This window comes from Bufo gargarizans, chromosome 9 (assembly GCF_014858855.1).
Source record: "Bufo gargarizans isolate SCDJY-AF-19 chromosome 9, ASM1485885v1, whole genome shotgun sequence".
NCBI lineage: Eukaryota > Metazoa > Chordata > Amphibia > Anura > Bufonidae > Bufo > Bufo gargarizans.
The window spans coordinates 85,531,732-85,541,727 of record NC_058088.1 but is presented as its reverse complement, the minus strand read 5'-3'; positions in this window follow the sequence as shown (position 1 = coordinate 85,541,727).

Below are 9,996 nucleotides of genomic sequence, written 5' to 3'. Positions count from 1 at the left end.
TCATCAATATATTGCGAGAGGTTCGAAGTTGTAGAGCCTATCCCTGATATAATGGGACGACTTGGTGGATTGTTTTTATCTTTATGAACCTTAGGTAGGCAATAGAACATGGGGATCTTTTTTTCAGTTTCTATAATAAATCTGTATTCCCTTTCATATAGAACTCCTTTCTCCAAACCCTTTTTGCATAACAGCTTTAGAGTCTCATAATATTCATTAGTGGGGTCCTTTTTAAGTTTAATATAGGTTGACTCAACACCAAGCTGTCTGCTACATTCCTCGTTATATTTCCTCGTATCTTGTACTACTATTGCTCCCCCTTTATCTGCTGGGCGAATTGTAATTTTGTCCATCTTCTGTAGTCGTTTGAGTGCTTCAAACTCTTTTTTTGTTAAGTTATAATATTGGTTCTTATGGGGAGGAATGATCTTAATATCTCTTATTTCTGCTTCTAAGCAGAAGAAGAAAGAAACGGAACCTTTAGGATGGCGCTGTCAGCAGGAGTCGGAAGCAGGTAAGTATTGGTAACACAATACTTTTTATTTACAGTCAACGCGTTTCAGAGGCGGAGAGCCCCCTTCATCAGGACAATATACAACATGAAGCAGCATTCACATATAGCGGTTATTTAAACCAAAAATTGGTGCGTGAGACCCGGGAAAGGTGGAGCGAAGGGAGGGAGAGGGGCAGGGAATGGGTGTGTATCACAGACAATGAAAAATGTCATCAAGCATTCGAGGTCCCTATGGACCTTTTTGGTAATAGAGCTGGTTTCTTTTAGAAGATATTCATTGTAGAGCGTACTGTGAAATATGACCGTACTGATGTAGTAGGATTGGCCACATTTTGAGTTGTCTGCGGCTGTATTAATCTGATACTAGTGTTTTTGAGAGGGATCGGGCAACGGGTGATTTAAAGTATAGTGGTTTAATTAATATTATAACCTGAGTCAATACCTAAAAATCGTTTGTTTCAAAAAATCAAAAATATATAAAATATATATAGAAAGAAAAAAGGAAGGAAGGAAAAAGGGGGGGGGGGGAGGAGAGGGACCGTGCCAATATAATGAAAAATGGCACTGCTGTGCACTATCAGAAGGTGTATTCATTTCCTACTGGCATATCTGGGAAATAGAGCAGAGTATAAAATACAGTTGGAGTATAGTAATTTTATTGGGTGATTTTTCATGAGTAAATGTTGGAAACTGATTTGTTTCAGAGAAAGAGGTTGAAGGGAGCACAGGAAATTATCCTCTCCAAGTCCAGAGAGTAGTAAGTATCAACATGATGTAGTGATGTGTTTTTGTTACGAAACTGTATCGACTATTATCATTAACACAGTTTTATAAATGTAACTAACATCCCCTTTTTTGGGGGGGGAACTGCAAGCGTGTGCTATATAAGAATAGTATTGGCAGTTAAAGACTGGAAAAAATAGATGGGCTGGTTTGCAAGGAACATAGGGGGAAAAGGAAATATAATATCATAAAATATTCTAGTATATAAATCCATTATGTGAATACATAAAAATTATTCTTGGTAAAGTCCCATTAGTAAAATATCACTAGATATTAATTATTAGTGAAAAAATATTTAATAATGAACAAAAAAGACATGAGAAATATAAAAATAAAAAGGAGGAGAAATAAATTGCCCTAGAAGATGGTCTCATTTATTTCATTTAACCCTTGTGGCGCAAGTGTATCTAATTGGTACATCCAATAGACTTCTCGTCGCTGGAGAGTACTAAACCGATTATATGGGTTATCTGGTATGTAATCGATTGGTGTAATCTTGATTGGGCGTGTCTCTCTCTGTGATGTAGAGGCACAATGCCCAAAAGCATTACCAAAAAATAGCCTCTCCAGACAGTGTCCCTCTACATCAGAGAGAGAAAAACACCCAATCAAGATCACACCAATTGATTACATACCAGATAACCCATAAATTCGGTTTAGTACCCTCCAGCGACGAGAAGTCTATTGGATGTACCAATTAGATAACCTTGCGCCACAAGGGTTAAATGAAATAAATGAGACCATCTTCTAGGGCAATTTATTTCTCCTCCTTTTTATTTAAATTTATATTTATTTATCATTTTTTTTATTTCTCATTTTTTTTGTTATTCATTATAAAAAAAAAAAATTCACTAATAATTTATATCTAGTGATATTTTACTAATGGGACTTCACCAAGAATCATTTTTATATATTCACATAATGGATTTATATACCAGAATATTTTATGATATTATATTTTCTTTTTCCCCCTATGTTTCTTGCAAACCAGCCCATCTATTCTTTCCAGTCTAACTGCCAATACTATTCTTATATAGCACACGCTTGCAGTTCCAAAAGGGGAGTTAGTTGCATTTATAAAACTGTGTCGATGATAATAGTCGATACAGTTTCGTAACAAAAACACATAACTACATCATGTTGATACTTACTACTCTCTGGACTTGGAGAGGATAATTTCCTGTGCTCCCTTCTCCCTCTTTCTCTGAAACAAATCAGTTTCCAACATTTACTCATATGAGAAATCATCCAATAAAATTACTATACTCCAACTGTATTTTATACTCTGCTCTATTTCCCAGATATGCCAGTAGGAAATGAATACACCTTCTGATTGGCACGGTCCCTCTCCTCCCCCCCTTTTTTCCTTCCTTCCTTTTTCTTTCTATATATATTATATATTTTTTTATTTTTGAAACAAACGATTTTTAGGTATTTAATCAGGTTATAATATTAATTAAACCACTATACTTTAAATCACCCGTTGCCTGATCCCTCTCTAAAAAACTAGTATGAGATTAATACACCCGCAGACAACTCAAAATGTGGCCAATCCTACTACATCAGTACGGTCATATTTCACAGTACGCTCTACAATGAATATCTTCTAAAAAGAAACCAGCTATATTACCAAACAGGTCCATAGGGACCTTGAATGCTTGATGACATTTTTCATTGTCTGTGATACACGCCCATTCCCTGCCCCTCTCCCTCCCTTTGCTCCACCTTTCCTGGTTCTCATGCGCCAATTTGGGGTTTAAATAACCGCTATATGTGAATGCTGCTTCATGTTGTATATTGTCCTGATGAAGGCAGCTCTCCCCCCCTGAAACACGTCGACTGTAAATAAAAAGTATTGTGTTACCAATACTTACCTGCTTCCGACTCCTGCTGACAGCGCCATCCTAAAGGTTCCGTTTCTTTCTTCTTCTGCATGGATATCTCTCCCCGACGAATGCTCTCACAGCACGGGCTGGAACCTAGGCATTGAATTTATTTAGGGAAGTTGTAGGGGCAAATTGCAACCCCTTGTTAGTAAACTAGTCTGGCCTGTAGTTAGTACATGTTCACTGAGATTGATAATCGCATCCGTATCACCTATCTGTTAATCCTCTGTCTGCTGCTCCTGTTGGTTATGTTTCCTGCGTCCTCTCCGTATCCTTCTTTGATTGTGCTTTTGTATTCTGCATATGTATTCTGGATGATGTTGGAGACCCTTGATATGTTTCTATAAGAGCTACTAAACTAGTACATGGATTGCAGGATAAAACTTACCAGGAAAGATTAAAGGACCTTAACATGTATAGCTTGGAAGAAAGACGAGACAGAGGGGATATGATAGAAACTTTTAAATACATAAAGAAAATCAACAAGGTAAAATAGGAGAGAATATTTAAAAGAAGAAAAACTGCTACAAGAGGACATAGTTTTAAATTAGAGGGGCAAAGGTTTAAAAGTAATATCAGGAAGTATTACTTTACTGAGAGAGTAGTGGATGCATGGAATAGCCTTCCTGCAGAAGTGGTAGCTTCAAATACAGTGAAGGAGTTTAACCATGCATGGGATAGGAATAAGGCCATCCTTCATATAAGATAGGGCCAGGGGCTATCCATAGTATTCAGTATATTGGGAAGACTAGATGGGCCAAATAGTTCTCATCTGCCGACACATTCTATGTTTCTATGATATACCTGGGAGTTGTGGTAACGTGTTACAGACGAGTGAGGTATTTGTCTCTCTTTCCTTAAAGAGGACCTTTCAATAGAATGAAAAAAATCTAAACTAAGCATATAGACATGTAGAGCGGCGCCCAGGGATCTCCCTGCACTTACTATTATCCCTGGGTGCTGCTTCGTTCTCCTGGTACAGGCTTCAGGATCTTCATATTTTTGGCTAACTGGGTGGAACCTGCCGGCGTCTCCTTCTCCCAGGCTGTAGCGCTGGCCAAATGCAGCGCTCAGCTCATAGCCTGAGATTATTTTTTTTTTTTAGGCTATGGGCTGAGCGCTGCGATTGGCCAGCGCTACAGCCTGGGAGAAGGAGACGCCGGCAGGCTCCATCCAGTTGAGCCAAAAATATGAAGATGCCGGAGCCTATACCGGGAGAACGGAGCGGCGCCCAGGGATAATAGTAAGTGCTGGGCGCCGCTCTCCATGTCTGTATGCTTAGTTTGGATTTTTTATTCTAGTGAAAGGTCCTCTTTATCGAGTGTGTTCTCTTGTGTGTGTATGTATTCAGACTCACTTCCCTGTGTCTAAGCTTGTATCCATGATGCTGTGGTCTTTGTTTTTGATAGTCCCTCCTGGGTGATCTTGGTCTTATTTGATGTGGTGTTCGTGTCCTGTGATGAGGTGGTGTCTTGTGTAAAAAAAATGTACATCCGATAAGGCTTCGTATCGATTTGCTACTGGTATGTTAAATGTTCCTTTTGGTTCTACTAGCGAGTTATTTGTGTCTTTATAGGTGTGTTTGTAATTGTGAGTGCTCTTTTGAGATTCTTGAGTGTTATCTGATTTTCTATCAGTCAGACGTCTTCCCTCAACCCCATTATGGTGTAACTTCTTTATTTTCTTATTAATAATTCCTTGTTCTAAACTATCTAAACTTTTACAGATACGGACCTGCCATTCATTAAATTCTTCACTATGAGGAAAATTATCTATGATCTCTTTTATACCTTCAATTTGTTGGGAAGTGTCCTCTAAAATCTCTGTACGACGCTTAAATTATATCAGTGCTAACGATTGTGTCCTAAGTAGTAAATCCCATTCCCTATCAAACTGTTCACAACATAAATCCTGTGCTGGGTTTTTTGTTAATAATAACCCCTTTGGAATTTTTCCACTCCATATATACTGAATCAGGGACTTAATTTCCCAGTGTTGTCTTAACTGCTTTTGTAACAATGTCTCTAAACTTCTGAAGGTCTCTGCCATAGATCTATTATCATTTGAAATAATTTCATTAAAGGGAGTCTTTCACCTATACTGATCATTATAGAACACTAGCACCATTATCAGCATTATTGTCCCCATATTGGAATGCTACTTACTGTTTAGCTGTCCATTGCTTTTAAAAAAAAAACCACTTTTATATAATATGCAAATTAGGTCTGAAGGTGGCCAGGGGCGGCATTCAAGGGCCAGAGGGGTGAAAGGGGAGTGGTTTCATTTGACTAGCACCGCTTGAACGCCGCCCCTCGGCACCTTCAGACCTAATTTGCATATTGAATAAAAGTGTTTTTTAAAGAAAATAAGCATCGTACAGCTAAACAGTAAGTAGCATTCCAATATGGGGACTATAAGGCTGAATGGTGCTAGTGTTCTATAATGGTCAGTATAGGAGTATAGGTGAAAGACTCCCTTTAAGTGTAAATGAAAAACCTACTTTTTTATTTTTGTTTTCCATACAATTCCACATAGCCATTCTTTTTGTGGAGCTCACTTTCCGTGTGAATGTAAAAGTAGAGACAGTGTATTTGAAAGGGCTCACACTAGAGAGAAATGGATACCGGGGGGTTATCCGCCCACTGGACCACCCTCAGTCCAGCATATAGATTTTTCTGTTTTTTTCTTCTGGACTGAGGGTGGTCCAGTGGGCAGAGAACCCCCCGTATCTATTTCTCTCTAGTGTGAGCCCTTTCAAATATACTGTCTCAATTCTTTTTTTGTGATTGTAGAAGTTGTTAGTCTTTTTTCTATGCAAGATTATAGAAAAGCCATTTTGCCTTGGCTGTTGTTAGTGGTTCTCCAAGACTAGAAAACATGGCCATTTTCATCTTAAAACAGCACCACACTTGTCCACATATTGTGTGGCGTGCATTTCACTGGATCTGAGCTTCATTAAGCCTCATTCACACGTCAGTGGTTGGTCAGTGATTTTGAGCCAAAACCAGGTGCGGCTCTAAACACAGAACAGGTGCAGAATTTCCCTTATACCTTATGTCTGTGGAGGCTCCAATCCTGGTTTTGGTTCACAATCACTGTTGGAAATCACTTACCAAAACACTGACGTGTGAATAAGGCTTTACCAGACACAACCCACAAGTGTGGTGCTGTTTTTGGAATAACGCAGCCATGTTTTTCCAATTCTGCACAACCCCTTAAACCACTTTATAGCAGCCACATAGTCCATAGGCACAATAGACTGGAGAGGATGTGTCAACGTCTGTGGGAGAATTTGAGAAGCAAGTGTATGAATTGTGAGTCCTGTTAGAGGTGTGGCTATGGGTGAAGCACATCTGAGGACTGAGTGGTCTCTCAACCCAGGTAATGCCACACCAGGACCACTACCAATACCACTAAATAGGAACTAAATACTATTATCATACTATTACTGATAAAACCCCCACATCATACAAAGACCAATATTACCACCATACAGTGACCATATAGTGGTAGATATTTATGTCAGGGGCTTAGGGGCAGATTGTCCATAGACCTTACAGGGAAATTTCCTGGTGGGCCAATGTCCAATGAGCCCTTCTCATGGCCGGCCAGTGGAAGTTTTAGTGATGCATGTGTTACAGTATGTATGACTCAGTGGTAGGAGCATAAGCTCGGCAATCATGAATCAAATATCACATGACAGAATTGTAATATAATTAACTTCGACTCAGAGTCCATGAAACCTACAATAATTGGTTAAATAATTAAAAAAACCACACAACTTATGTTGTCTCCTTCTTTACCATAAGCCTAGGTATATGATCACCAATTAGATCGAGGATGGTATAAATGGCAGTATGAACCTATTGAGGTACAAACAGGCTTCTATATGCATTACCACTCAGAAAGTGGGAGATGTAATTTCACTCGCCCTCTCTCAGCTCGCAGAGGGATTTGGTTGAGTACAACCGCCATGCATTTGTTTCCAATAATCTAGCCACAGTTTCCACTTTCTCAGATAGCCCACTCTGTTCCCACTCTCCCAACCTGCTAATTCCTCCAGCCGGCAAATATCCTGCAGCCCATCGTGCCACATCTCAATCGTGGGGGGGGGGGTCGAGTTCCCTCCACTTCAACGGGATAAGGAGCTTAGCCTCTGTGATCATATGAGTTGGGAGGCTATGTCTATTAGGGGTCAGAGTGTTACATGGTAGCCATAACAGAACAAGTGAAGCCGACAATTTAATGCGTGTTGAGCAAATCTGGTTTATAGAGGATTCCACCTCCCGCCAGAAAGCCCTCAATTTCAAACAGGACCACCAGATGTGGGAAATGCTCCCTGTGCCGTCGAGACATTTCCAGCATCTATCTGTTGAGAGCACCCCTATAATGTGTAGAAAGACAGGGGATCCTATACCATCTGGTTAGGATCTTAAGGGAGTTCTCTTGCACTTTAACACACCTCGAAAAAACGTGTGAGTTGGCCAGTACCTGTAATTTCTCCTTATCATCTAACTGTATATTGAGCTCCTTTTCCCATGCAGAGATATACAGCAGGGCAGTCTGATCCCTCACCGTCAACAATTGCTTATATTTAAAGGAGAGACATTTTTGCGGCAACTTGGGCAGCATGACATAGTTTTCCAACCAAGTGGGGTCAGGTAGCGGCAGAAGCTTGTGGCACGTCACCTCGAATTCCCCTTTTTGTAGGAAAGTGCCTATACAGTTTGATGTCCCTGTTTGGGCAGCAAAGTAATCCTCCGATGTAGAAATATGGGCCAAGTCCCCAACTTTGAGGCTTGAGACCTCTCGCCACAGAGCAGATCCCTCTGATAATTTGCCATTTATAATCAGTGGCAAGATATGAAGAGGGGCCAGAGGAGTGAGGCGGCCGTCCCACATATTCAGAGCCTAAGATCTACCGCACATGTTAATAGTGCATTTTGTGAGACCAAAAATTACCTTGTCTGTCTTAGTCTTGGGAAGCCACAACAATCGCTCTCCTTGGTACCCCAATAACGCTCGTTCCAGATCTACCTGCATGGTAAAGGGAGGTGGCCTTACCAATGACTGCCATCTCTCAAGCTGTATAGCTTGGAGACACAGGCCCACCTCAGGAAATTAAATCCCTCCTCTTTTCCTCCGTCTGGTCAATATAGCAAAGGAGAGTCTAGCCCTCTTGCCACCCCATAAATATGTACTAAACGTCGTCTTCAGCTTACGCAGATAGCCGTCTGGCGGAACCAAGGGCAGAGATAGCAGCAGATAGAGGAATTGGGGGAAGAACATAGGTGGCAAGTGTATTCTTTCTGCCTAACCATGAGATTAGTGAAGATGAGCTCCTTGCTAGAAATCCCTGAATCTTATCAAGCAAAGGGGGGAAGTTTAGCCGAAAGAGGAGGTTAGGGTTACAGGGGACATTCACTCCCAGGTATTTGATGGCACTTACAGGCCACTTAAAAGGGGACATAGCTTTCGCCCTACTCTCCAATCCCGGGTCATCCAACAGGGCATTGCAAACACGCACAAAGTGTGGAAGGAGGATGTCTGTAAATTTCTTATAATAAGAGATGGAGAACCCACCTGGGCCCGGGCTCTTACCCACAGGTATGGTTCGAAGTACTTGCTCTACCTCCTCCGTTGTGAACGGACTAAGTAGCTTAACTTTGTCGGATTCCGATAATGTGGGTATTTTAACCGAGCTTAGAAAATCATCTATCAGAAAATCATCTATCCTTGTCTGCAACTGCCTATGTTGGACAATGCCCTGGTTCAGGTTATAAAGAGAAGCACAGAAATTGCAGAACTCCCGGGCTATAGCAGGGGTGTTAAGCAGTCTGGTCCCATCTTTAGCTCTTATTGCAGGTATAAAGGCCCTGTCTCGCTGTGCCCTCAGCAGATTAGACATCACTTTAGACCCTTTATTCCCATGCATATAATATTTAAAGCGTAGAGACTGCAAGCTACATGCCGACTTGTTGAGGGGGTCCTTTAGTTGCAAACGCAAGCTCTTGAATTTTTCCTGTACATCAGGAGTTTGCGATTTCTTATGTAGAGTATCAAACAACTTAAAGGGAACCTGTCACCGGGATTTTGTGTATAGAGCTGAGGACATGGGTTGCTAGATGGCCGCTAGCACATCCGCAATATCCAGTCCCCATAGCTCTGTGTGCTTTTATTGTGTATAAAAACCGATTTAATACATATGCAAATTAACCTGAGATGAGTCCTGTACGTGAGATGAGTCAGGGACAGGACTCATCTCAGGTTAATTTGCATATGTATCAAATAGTTTTTTTTACACAATAAAAGCACACAGAGCTATGGGGACTGGGTATTGCGGATTTGCTAGCGGCCATCTAGCAACCCATGTCCTCAGCTCTATACACAAAATCCCTGTGACAGGTTCCCTTTAATTTGTTCTAACAGGTAGTTCATCTTTTGCGTTCTCAATTTTTTAACTCTAGTCCCAATACTAATCAGTTCCCCCCTGATGACAGCCTTGTGAGACCTGGTCATTATCATTCTCCTGAAAGAATTCAGCCAATCTACGGTTAATATGGGATCTATGGGCCTCGTCCTCCAATAAGGTCTTGTTTAACCTCCAAGATCAAGCTCTGGGTGGGAGGTTACATAGATTGACCAGAACGCTAACAGGGGCATGATCTGACACTGAAATGTTGCCAATTTTCACCTCCCGTAATGAGGACAGGGAGTGGTTAAAGATGTGATCTAGGCGCTTGTAGGAGTCATGAGCCTTAGTTAGGTTAAGTAAAATCACGCTCTGCTGGATTTATAACCCTCCAAGCATCT